This window comes from Rissa tridactyla, chromosome 9 (assembly GCF_028500815.1).
Source record: "Rissa tridactyla isolate bRisTri1 chromosome 9, bRisTri1.patW.cur.20221130, whole genome shotgun sequence".
Taxonomy (NCBI): Eukaryota; Metazoa; Chordata; class Aves; order Charadriiformes; family Laridae; genus Rissa; species Rissa tridactyla.
Window position 1 is genome coordinate 11,730,703 of NC_071474.1, and position 12,911 is coordinate 11,743,613.

General features: G+C 44.1%; 1 protein-coding gene across 10 annotated transcripts in view; it reads right to left on the reverse strand.

The window, feature by feature from the left end:
* The window catches only part of PDE8A (phosphodiesterase 8A), a 169,110-nt gene that overhangs the window by 73,970 nt on the left and 82,229 nt on the right, over positions 1-12,911 (reverse strand). The gene's annotated exons all lie outside the window — the stretch shown is intronic.

Below are 12,911 nucleotides of genomic sequence, written 5' to 3' on the forward strand. Positions count from 1 at the left end.
CCTGATCAAGTTTTGTGCCCAAACTCAGACCCTCGATCAATATTCAGACAGTTGTCTTCTTGCCACCTTTCAGAGAAGACATGCAATAGGAAAACCAGCATTTGGATTATCACACATCTAATAGTCCCGGACGGATAGAAGTAACCTGGGCTACCATGTAAATAAAGGCCAAAGGTGGAAAGAGCTGGTTCCAGTGCATGCCCTAGCAAAGCAGCAAACACAGGAACAGGTAAACCAGAACAAAATGTAGCCAGAGACAGGAGATCATCCTGCACAGGGCAAAGAAGTCAGTCAATAATTTACACTATAAGAAAAGCTTATACTTTCACAGGACAGAACATCAAATCACAGAGCTAGAAGGCATCTGCAGAGGTTATCGAGATCATCCTCTGTCCCAAGGCAGGATTAATATAGTTATGTCACCCTTAACACACATTTGCCTAAGCTGCTCTTAAGCTCCACGACTCTCTCAGCAACCTACCGAATTGCTTCACTGTCCTCTCTGCTTGGAGGTTTTTCCAACCTATCAAACTTCAATATTCTCTATAATTAAGGCTGAATATAGTATTTCTTGCCCCATTCACCATGGAAATGAAAAACTTATTACTCCCTCCCACTCTGTAGCAGCCTTTTCCAGATTTGAAGGCTGGTTAGTTTGTAGAAGGACTTGTTATTTTCCTTTAAGTCAAAGCCTTTACAAACAATTTTTAAAACTCACAAAAAAAATGTTGTAAACGCTGTTATGGTAGCTGCATAAGCTGCAACTTGTGAGCAATAGCTCAAAATACTTTGAGCACAACTTATGGGAGAGATTGCAGAGGGATGCAGGTACACACAGATAAGCAGCTGGACACAGAAAGTGCATCTGCTGATCTGTACCAGTTGAATCCCAATTTCTAGGAAATGCCTAGAGAGAGTACAAGCACCGACTTTCATGGAAACTATTCTGTTGAAAACCAAGGCGCCGCATCTCCGCAAGACAGGACCGTACCCAGGCCAACAAACAAACATATCTCATTAAAGTCAAGATAATTGTAAGTTAAGCTTGTGCTTAAGTGCTTGCTGTATCACAGCTTGGTGTTGTAGACAAGGAAGTTTATAATACACACTCATTTTCAATCAGACAACCTAGACATTATCGGAATTACATCTTGCTCTTAGGACTGCACGTAGGCTGATTTTGTCAGTTCCCCAAAGAGAGAATGTCACTGTTTATTACAACTGCTGGGATTAACTACGTACTGTAGTAAAGACACTAGAAATCCTAGCAGGAGGTAACTGTGTAGTTACATTTCTCATAGATATTTCAGAATGAAATACAAATCTCAGTTACTGCTTACTGACATCTCCAGAGCACATAAACTCATAAAAGAAGTCTTCATAGATTTATAAAAGGAAAGAGAAAAGCTTACTGGAAGAAACCAGGCCGGCCACACTTATCTTAAATTTGAATGAGGCTCTGGCAAACCAGAAAGTATAAAGGAAATACTTGTGTAATGCCTAATTGACTGCTTAGAATGGAGAAATGTTTCTTCTTTTATCTTGGCTTGTTGTAAGGGGACGGCTCAGAGTACAACACAGCTTAAATAGGAAATTACGCCTATGATCAACTGAAGTTTTTTAAATCTGTATGTACATATTGTACAGTACCAGGTGAGCTTTGAACCATGTTGAAAATAGAATAATTTCTATTTGCTAGGAAGTTGCGGGTTTAACTTTATAGCACAAAAGCAATAAACTGACTTTCTTGCAACTAAGCCAAGGAGGACTAAGTATTCTCATGAGACTAGGAAATAGATGCAGCTACATCTATTTGATACAGAGAAATCAATACCGCATCTCTTTGTTCTCTGACTCTCTACACAGTAACCAACTATCTCAAATTACCAGGAAATTGTCATTATCATAAACTTCCAAAGCTTCCCATTTTCATATATCTCAGCTTCTGAAAGGTGCTAGCACTGGAGCTCACCATGCAGGCAACGAACGAGGTCTGTGTTTCACCAAGTGGAATCCGAGGGGCGAACGCTCTGCTCTCTTTATGGACCCTTCAGCATCTCATCCCAAATGAACTGGTTCACGGCAGGTTCATTTGGGATGATTTCTGTTCTGTGCTTTGCCTTTGGTCCCAGCCCGGCTGGGGAGATGCGAGACATGCAGTGTTCCTCGGCGCAGCCTCCCCGAGCGATGCAGTGGATGTGCTCCCACAGACGCCGCCGAAACACAACGGTAAACCTAGTCCTGGCCAAAGCAGGCACAGCCCTCGCAGTCCTGTCCCTGAGCTGTCCCAGCAGGAAACTACGTCCTATACCATATAAATAGGCTTTGCGTTTTTAGAAACAATATGTTCTTTTTTCCATTGCGGTATCATGCCTTATATTCCATATGCCAGGCGTAAAATTCAAACTAACATATATCAGGATTTTTACAATTCCATGCCAAGAACACCTCCAGTACTTTTGGTATTGAATATTGCATTTCTTGTTTTCAATTCCATGTCTTCTAAGGCAAAAGTACCTTTCATGCACCAAGAGCCGCTGTTACCATCACCCAAACAGACCTTATTAAGGGGCACTAGAATGTTAGAATAACGAATGTGAGAACCGGGAGCAGTAAGAGTGCTCCAGGTGAGGATCTGACCCTTTTGACTATTATTTAGGAAGTTGCACTTTTCACAGCTGCAACTGATTGAAGTACATTTAATTGCCAACAGCTTTCTAGATATACAACTAAAAGCTCAAGACTCCCTAAGAGATTCTATTAAAATCACAGTCCTTAAAAGCAAGAAAAGCAGCAATGGCAACGCACAGGCTTAGCACCAGTCTCATCATCTGTTTACACTGGGCATCTATCAAGTCACTGGTCATTGTTCCACTGCTTTTGCAGTTATTAATTCAAAGAATCCAAATTCATTTTAATATGGATGACTAGATTTTGATACTTTAGCTCCTGCTCTGCAGCATCTTACTCCTTGAAAAGTCTGGACAAAATAAAAATGTTGGCAATCTGATTTAAACTTAAATCAAAACTGGGAAGACTAATTCTGAAGGCAACTGCAGTAAAAATCCTTCACACGTAACACTACACCCCCCTCCCCAGCATTTCTAACAGATATGAACGAGGAGTCAGCAAATAACCTATTAGATGGCCAGATCTTCAGGAAAGCATAATCAGCTGTCACCGCAGCGGACTCCAGTGAGCTGCACGGATTTACACCAGCAAGAAGCCGTGCCTTGAATATAACTTCCAGTAACTGGTTTTTATTTTTTGTTTTTGTTTTTTTCTTTTTAAACTTTACACATGACTTAGCAATTACATTTTGTGAAGTGCCCTCAGACCAGCGGGCTGGGCTTCCATCGGGTTTGGACTGTGCAAACCTATGGCAAAGCCCGTGTTGCAAAGCACTCGCTCAGCAGGGTCCCTGGGGACTTGTGAGATCTGGGAGTCCCCCAGTAGCATCTGAACCCCCCATCCGATTGCCACGAGTCAAGTGGTGACGCTGCCCTTCCTGCTGGGAGGAGGAGAGTGGGAGGAGCTGCTGAGAACTGGAATCTCTCAGGGAGGTAAAACAATGCGAGGAGTTAAGTCCAACCAACATTTTACAGATGACAATTAATTCCTACAGAAACAGAGATGTGGGCCAGAACAGCTCAGACTCCAGGACACAATAATAGCAACCAAGTCTGGGTCTTCATTCCAACATTTTCTGGACATCTTTTGGGGCCCCGGGGCTTTGTCACAGGTACCAAAGGTCGAAGGCTGCCCTGGGGTTAATGCATCCCTTCCCAATTCAGCATATTCTCCACCTGGATATTGTTCCTGTGACAGATGAAATCCATCCCTCTTTTGTTTTCAGTCCTCAAATAACAAAGAAATCGCACAAAGGGTCAAAATGTATCATCTCTGTTGCCAGCTAACAATTCCTTATCGCCATTACTCATTTATACTGTTTATGTTTTCCTATTGCCATAGTAACAACACAGACAACTAAAAAGAACTTGCATGAAATAAATCAATGGAGCCTGCAGACCTGAAAGCTGCTCAATTAAACAACGGTCTTATCGAGGGGAGAAGGTGAGGGACAAAACCTGCAACACATTAATATTGGACAGTTTTTTATCACTCGCATGCTAGTAATTGGCAAACACAGTGTCTAAAGAAAACTGGCTAGTATAAAATCTAATAGGGAATATAATACAAGGAGAAGGACTTGAACGAGATGGTCATGATTATTCATCATTGTTGTAACATATTAATTAGGTGTTGATATTACATGCAAACATCAGAATTTTGGCCTCTACCTCATTGACTCTGCAGTCTGAGACACAGCCCTCGATTCTTCCATATACTAGTGTCCTTTTTTTGTACGAAGAGCCTCACCACTTGAGATGCAAGACTTGTGCAATCAAAACTTCACGTGACAGACAACACATATTCAGAAAGAAATTCTATTAATGATGATCTGCAAAATGCTTTAGGGAGAGCATGGAGGGGGGCTGCTGTAATAAAGGACATCCAGGCAAGTTCTGTTTGGTTTGTTTTAGAGTTTTTAACCTGCTTTCCCTGGTTTTCCCTCTTGCCAAAATAGTTGGTATTTGTACTTCAACTAAGTACATCAGAATGCTGATACACTAACAAAGATGCCCAGAAAGAGAACTTTTAAGATCCACAAACGTTTTAATCTAAAGGTCTAAACATCTAAAATGTTGTGTGTCATTTGTGATGCCCTGGTACCTCCGACATGGCCTGCCCTGCTGGTGCGGGTCGTGTGTTACGTACGCTGTGTAGCAGCCCAGGAGGATCATCCCAGATACTGCAGGGCATCACGGTGAGGACGCACCAGGCATCTGTGTTTACGCAACGGAGTAAGTCCCCATGTGCCTCCACACTATCATCTAACCACATGGTTTAAGGATCAAAGTCTTAGATGAGGAGACCTAAATCAAGTCTCGCTTTGCTGGATTTGGCTCCTTCTAACAATCTTTGCTGCTTTTATTGCAATAGGAAAGCCTCAAGTGCCTTTTCAGCTTTGCTTTCCCATCAGCTCCACCATTCACATTCATTTGTACCACCCGTATATCCAAGAGCCCTTTTCATAGACTGGGATGCTGTTGTGCTGTACCAGCCAAACACAACGATGGGCAACATCTTGTTGTAGTATATGTATACTACAGATAAGTATATGACATGGAGCGAGGGATGGAGATGGATGGGGTGTGACACAAGGAAACAGCACTGCCATAGTGGAAGGCAGTGCTTTCAATAGACCAGAGTAACAGCCATAGTTAACTGGGTCTAGCACTGCTGCTTCTGACACTGCATCTGTCAGCAACACTGGCAAGCTTTTCAGAACAGTAAATAAGCCCAAAGAATATCTAGTGACAGAGGGACCCAGATTTCTAATGTGAAACCTGTCCTTCCTTCTGCCCTTTTCCTACTATTCACAGTCTAAGTCTGGGTATAAACAAATTTGCAAAATGAAGGCTGAAAGGATACATGACTGCTCTCTATGAAAATGCTGGAACAGAAAAAGAGCAAGCAGAGAAAAGAACTACTGAAGCTAAAGGAAAACCTTGGCACAAGAAGAAGTAAGTATCAACTCACCATAAGTAAGTTTAGACTTGAAATAAGGAGGATTAGAAACCCTCAGAAGAGGAAGGATCCGGAACAACCTTCTAATAGGAACAGGGAAAGGCTGAAAAGTAATTAGCTTTGAGACGGTACAGGATGCATTTATGAAAGACATTTAATGCTGTGGCTGCCCATAATAGCATAGGGCTGACCTTCATGACCCAGGTCATCCCTCCTACTCCAGTACTGTATATGTCCCCAGAACACAGAAAACGCACCAACCCCTCTGCCTATATGCTTGTTTTGTGCCTAATCCATTGCTACAGGAGCCAGTGGAACAGTGAACAAGTGGTAAGGAAAAAAGCTGTTCGTCCAAGAAAATGCATTAAGCAAAAATAGAGTAAGTCAGGGTATCAAAAACCCTAACGTGTTACATTTGAAATTCAACTTTTTAAACCTTCCATCCCCAACTCCAAAGCAGAAAAACACAAAAGTGATTGGGGAATCGAATCTGGTTTTATGTTTGCCATTAAACAGGTCATAAAAATTATTGACTTTGGCTCTTTACGTCTTTAATACATTAAAAATAATTACAACCATGCCCCAACTGAAAAGTAATCTCAGAAGTCAGCATGTGAATTTAGGGTTCTGAAGAAAAGCAACGGCTCAGCGGCACACAGGGCTCATCCCAGGGAAGAGGTGAGGGCAGCCTGCGCAGCCGTGGGATTGGCAGCGCATCGTATGACACAGGCTTGTGCAGTCCTCTGGCCAGGGTCAAAATCCTCCATTACTACCATTACCTCCACAGTTCTTAATCCTAGAAACTACAAGAGTTGCTTAAATTCTAAAGAAAAAGGGAAGAAAGTGTGATCGTTTTTCAGCCACTTGGGAGGAAAAGCGGCCCCAGAGACACCACACATAGTGCAAAGAGAAGCTGAAATTTCCTTCAAGAAGTGCATTTACAGCATGCTGTAAATGCTCCACTCGTCCCTGCTCCATGTAGAGTTTCCAAATGTACTGAAGGGGGAACAGGACTCAGTCAAGCATTGAAATAAATCTCCAGAAATGACCTCCAGTTCTGGGTGCCTCCCATTTCGAGAGCCCCAGGTGACACTCCTACAGCTGATATTCAAAAGGGCTTCAAATTCACTGTTTATTTTCTTACCTGGCCAGGCAGTTTTGCTACTTCTCACACGTGTCACTACACTCGCAGCGAGAGTCTGTTAGATCTGCTCTGGCAAAGCAAAGCAAAACTCAGAGACCACAAGTTCCCTTTCTACATGCCAATGTAGAAGAGGCTGCCTCACTTTCCATCCGCTCTCCTTAACACTGCAATGACTAAAGACAAAATCTATCTTAATGAAAGAGTCCACAGAAACCAAAGAATTTGGCATCAACCTTCAGCATGAGAAGCTTCGGTTTTTTCTGTTTACAAGTTGTGTAAAGCTTAGTTGAAAGTCAGCTTCTGAATTCACATAAAGTCACCCAATTCTACAATTCTATGAAATGACATTTCAAAGCTAAAACAGACACACAGTCTTTGGTGCAGGCAGCACGCTCAGTGAGAATGGGATAGTTCAGCACCTATATAAACCTTAAAGTATTTCTAGTTAAAAAAAAAAATTAAAATTGTAAATCACCTCTTCAAAATCACCTCATCAACCCTAGAGTTAATGCCACATGAAAGTTTTACCTTATTTCCTCTTAATATTTCATTCAAAGTGCCTAACTGCAGGTTTAGAAGCTCTTCCATCAGCACCCCATTTTGAAAATTGTAGTGATTACTTTCAACTGAGATCATATATAGTGATCTGCTTGTTACATCTTTGTTAGAGTGTCCCACTGTGAACGTATCAGCTGCAGGAGGTATTGCAGCTCTCCTTCCCATTTCTGGCATTTGCAATTTTATCAGCTTTTGAAAGAGAAGTTGGGCTGGGCATTGGCAGTGAAGGAGGAGAGAAAGCGTGAAAACATTTGCAACTTTTTCTTTTGGTAGAAGTCTAGTCAGGGATGTGGCCATTTAAGGTCTTTGAAAGATGTAGTTACAAAACCTCTCTGTTCACTTTTAGGGTTCTTGTGTTCTTTTCCAATAGTTGTTCAGTATCTGGACCACCTGGACCATAAAGCAGATAAGAGACAATCTATTTGGCAAGAATACCCATAGATGCTATTCCTTTGCTGTAAGTACATTGAAATGATCATATTAACCTTATCAAAGAGTGTTACCAGACCAAAAGTGTACATTTGCTCATAGCACAAAACTACCTATGTCTCATTTTACTATGGAACAAAGATGTCAGTATTACTAAGTGGTATAAACATTCTTCACTTGTCAAGCAAGGTTAAAGGGGGATCCCCGTGGCATTGCCTCACTTAGACCATGGCCGATTAAGGGAGGAACCTTTCTGTTCCTCATCTTTCATTTCTGGCTGTAGGCGCTTTGAGGCTGAAGCCTCTGGGAGCCCAGAAGCAGCATCCATCTCCATGGGGCACGGCGTCTGCCATAGTGTCTCTGCAGGCCACTTGCAGCCCTGCAGTTCAGCAGCCCTGGACCCCACTCCATGGGAGCCTCGGCACCTTCGTCTCCCCCCTCCTTCTGGACAGATGAGAGTCCTGGTGATGCGCCCACTCAGGCTCCAACTACATAGATGGGAACTCCTTCCCTCAGCTCTTTAATCCACCTCAGCATCCCCCGGTTACTTGCATTGACTCATTCTTTTGTTCTTCTCTGAAAAATGATTGCCTGCAAACTCCTGTAACCGGGTCACAACTTCCCATCTGGCAGAAAAGCAAAGCGGCTTTCCGGCACAGGTATAACTAGTGCCGCTCTTTCTGTCTGCCTGAAGATATGAGCAACACAGTTCTCCAGTGACTTCAGTCAAATTAAGTCTGCCCGGTTAGCTTCAGCCTCTCCTGTCCTATTTTACAAGGGACTCTCCGCCATCTAAAGCGGCGTGCCATCCAAATGGCAATTCCCTTCCGGAGAAAAAAACAGGTTTTCCAGTGCAAGGCTGAAAACTAATTTAGAGAAGGCCATAAAAATTCCTTCTCTTGCAGCACAAGGAACAAACCACACTCTATAGGGCACAAGGAAAGCTTCACAGGGTTCACAACTCTTCTTTTTCATCCATGAGCGCATGTCCAGTTAATGGTCTCTGGCAAAATATAGCTTGAACACCATGATGCAGCTTTACAAAGATTATTATGTTTTTGTTTGGCAAAGCTTTTTACTGACTGTTAGATTATTTTTAATGAGTAGGAAGTAAGGGGGAGTTTGCCACTGAATTTTACTTTGAAAGACATTTTTCGTAACACAGTAGCATGTTTAATTGGCACACACAGAGCAACGTACACCTTTCCCACTAGCAACTGCAGTTATCCTGCTGCATATACTCCTAAGTTTCTAAGAAGAAAAGGGCACAAGCAGGACAGGAAGGAGACAGTCATGAGAGGTAGGGCTCAGCTCTGAGACCAGGCAGTAAGATCCATAGCCCGCTGAGGTCTGCCAAGCAACAGGTAATGGATCACAAATTGGTGCAGGGGGAGAGAGGGGAGGGGGGAAAAAAAAAAAAAAAGCAAGCTTTGGACTGGTTCCTTTCTAACCCAGTCAAAACCAAAGCCAAGTCCACATTGCCAGGCCAGGGGAGCGACGGGAGGAGTCTGACACTACTGCAAGGCAAGTCAGGAGCTCAAACATCCACGAACCTTGGAACTACTTGCAAAATCCTTTAGTGCTGCGAACCCATACTGAGAAGTACGCTCTTTGAACCCATTCACACCTTGTCTAGCCTTACTGCAATCGGTGCCAGGACGGACTTGCCATCCTAGGTGTGTGTCTGTGCCAGCAGCGTGAAACAGCCCATCTGCTAGCACAGATGTCTCCCTGCCCCTCCCTCAGCTTGGAATTGTTCATACTGGGAAACAAAGCATCCACAAACCCAAACTTTGCCTTGAAGGAGATGACTTTTCCTAAGGAGACCCAAGAGTATGAAACAGAAGGAATCGATGCTGTGAAGGATCAGTCCGTCAGAAAGCAGGCAGGAGCAGACAGATGGGGAGGGCTCCTGTCCCTGCTCCCGCAGACCTTGCCCTGCGCGGGGCTGGTGAGGGTCAGGCTCAGGCTCTGCTGCAGAACAGGGACAAGTCGGGCTCTGTGCCCTGGGGTGGGACAGTTCACGACGAGGAGAGCTCGGTCAGCAGGGTCAGGGCAGCGGAGGAAGCAAGCACTCCTCCTGCTCACTGTCTGCCGTACTTTTGTTTCCCCTTTGCCTCACTGTCTGCCTTTTCTCTCCTCGCTGCCTCATATTTCAGTGTTTTTCCTCTTTTCCTCCCTCACTCTAACAGTCTTATCTCCCCCTGCACTTCCAGCCCTATTTATTCATTCCCTTTCTCAAACACACACTTGTCCTCTCTCGTTTCCATTAAGCAGAGATGGAGGGAGGCCACAGCCAGACCAGTAGCACCCTCAGCAGCCAGCGGCAGAGGGCTGTCAGCCTGTCCCACAGCCACCCCCAGCTCAGTGCCACCCAAGTCCCCGCGGTGAGGGAGACAGCGCAGCACCCGCCCGTCCCCACCACACGGTGCAGCCAGCTCTGCCCATCGCTGCAGCCAGGGATCACCCTCTGTCTGCTTCCTGGGAATGGTTTGGCACTCCCGGCAGAGCACAGGCAGGAGGATCCACCATGGTCAAGTGGGGATTTCCCTCCCTTTTTGGTGGAGCCTGCTTCCCTTCCCAGCCCGTAGCCGGTGACGCTGGTAGACACGTCAGACACCTGTTATCCCCTCCAGCTTGGCATCCCTGTCCCTGACAGCACGTAAAGCCCCCATCCTGGGCAGCAGCCCCCATGCCGGTTGAGCTGCATGCACAGACCAATGTAAAACCTACGGTCTCCACGTCAGCAGCCACAGCGAACTGTGATTCCCTTAACCTGTAAAAAACTACGGTATTTGTGCCCTCTTTAAGCTCAAAACTGAAATCATCCTCCAGGAATGCTTCACAGCTCATTATCAAGACCAAGGTTTGTTTTGTGGAAAAGCCCTTTTTTTACTCATTCTCAGACAACACTAAAACCCTTAAAGATTTGACTCTGGAGAAGTCTCTAGGAAGCATGACCTTTGGATATGGCAGAACATAGACTTTTCCAGTTTCCTCCATATGTACAAGCCATCTGCCCCACTGGACATCAAAGAAAGCCACCAGGATGATAGGAATCTTTACTTTGGCAGAAAATGGCACGTAGCATATAAACAACACGCAGACTAAGATGGGAGTTGGCCTGCTGGGGTTACGTGTGCTATCCGTGACTCCCATGCATGGCTGGGTGCTATCTTGATTTTGATTTAGTTACCTTTGCTTCAGTTTTATGGATTTCTTGAAGAAATTCTGTAAAGCAATAAATAACTAAATATCTAAGGGACGTGAAGAAAACTGCACAGAGAATGCCTCATTTACACCACGTATTCAGACTCCTGCTGTCTACTAGATGTGATTTGTTGTTAAACAGCACAGATTCTGAAAACTTCTGCTCTGATATTTAATTTGTCCGACAGCGCCTGTTTTGCTGACCTCTGGGGCTCCCTGCAAGGCCTGTTTTCCCAGACTCTCAGAGGGCTGGACTGGGCTGGCTCCAACGAGGAGTGTCACATTTACTGCGGGCTGGGAAAAGATGAGGGCTCTGCTTAGCGCTGACGTGTGTCAACTTTAAACCTGTAATAAGTGCATTTTTAGAAACAGAATTGTCTGCGTGCTTTTGTCTGGAGCTGACTGCGTTGTGTCGCCAGGACAGAGGAGGCACAAGAGGATTGTGAGGTCACGTAAAACTGGATTATGACAGTGAATCAACGGCGCATTAAGAATAGGCTAATTAGAAAGGAAGAATCTGCATATACACACACATCTTGCTAATCAGTGATTATGGGAAAGAAAGTATCAAGAAAATGCATGACAGCTAAACAAAATTTTTACACGATACTGAAGAGTCAGAAAGACCCTTCCCTCAAGGAGAAGCAAGCATAAAAATGGCAGATACGGTGGATAAGAACAGAAGACACAAGAAGATGCTGCCCCATTGAGCACATGTGACTTCATGTTCATCAGGGACGACTCTTGGAGACAGACAGGGATCCATCAAGGGTTCCAGAGAGCCACTGGCACCGTGAATTCCTGAGTGGACAACGCCAACACATTAAAGACAAAGAGGAAAAGGATTCTATCTCTGCACAAATATTCCAGTCAGGGAGCTCCACCCAAATTTCCCTGCAAGTCTGCTGACTTTCATGGTGTTTATACATCGGCTTTAGCTTTTCCCACAAGGCTACCAAGTTCTCCCCTCAAGTGGACAATGTCTTTGAAGTGGTGTACAATAAACTGTGTAAAATTGTCCTTCTTCATTTTTTCATGACGGAGGACAGCAGATCCTTAAAGCACAGAATTAGACCTTAAAAAAAAAATTGTTCCATGCTACAAAAGGAGACTTCTTAGCATGCAGAGCAGCTCTAGTAGCATGTTCCTGCACATAACAAAACCTGAAGCACAGGTGAAAAACAACAGCGCTAACTTGCAATGTAATTAAGCAACTGTAAAATTTAGCACTGGTGAAAGCAGTAAAAACCTTTAAATTGACATCTAAGTAACTGAAGTTACCTCCCTAAGCTAGAGTTGACGCGTACGGTCGCAGGGCTCATATTGCAATAACAAGAATTGTCCCAAGAGAAGATGCAGACTCCTGGCTTTGTACCATTCACAACCCAGTTGCACAGGGTTCTTACAGGTTACAGTGTCAACCGAGACCCAGGAGCGTACTCACTCCAGGGGCCATCTGTTATCCTCTGCACAACAACCTCTATTAACTCATTGTCACTGGGAGATCATTTACTTAATAATACATTGAGTTGGCTGTTCTTCCTGCAGAAGAAAGCTGTTCCATAAACATAAGGACGTATTTCCAAACCTCAGCATTCAACCCTTGCTTCCCTGCCTGTTCTGGATTCTTCATTTCTAAAAATCTCTTCTTGTGATATAGACTTTCATGGAGAAACAGTTTATTCAATAGTTTGCTTGCAGTCTTGAATAGCCCTGATTTTAATCAAAAGATCAAAATAGTGTTTCCCAAACTACTTCTCGAAGTAGAGGAGGAAAATAAAAACGGTCCCATGCTATTCTAGTGACTGGGGAGAACTGCTCTCATTTTAGTGGCAGAGATTTACTCCCCACCCCCCTCTCCATAAGGTTATTTACTCGCGATATGTTTTCTTACAGACTGGGGCCCTTGATCCTGCAAGCGCTTGTGCACCGAGTAGCACACTTTATCTCAGTAGGACTCATTCAGAGATACAAGTCT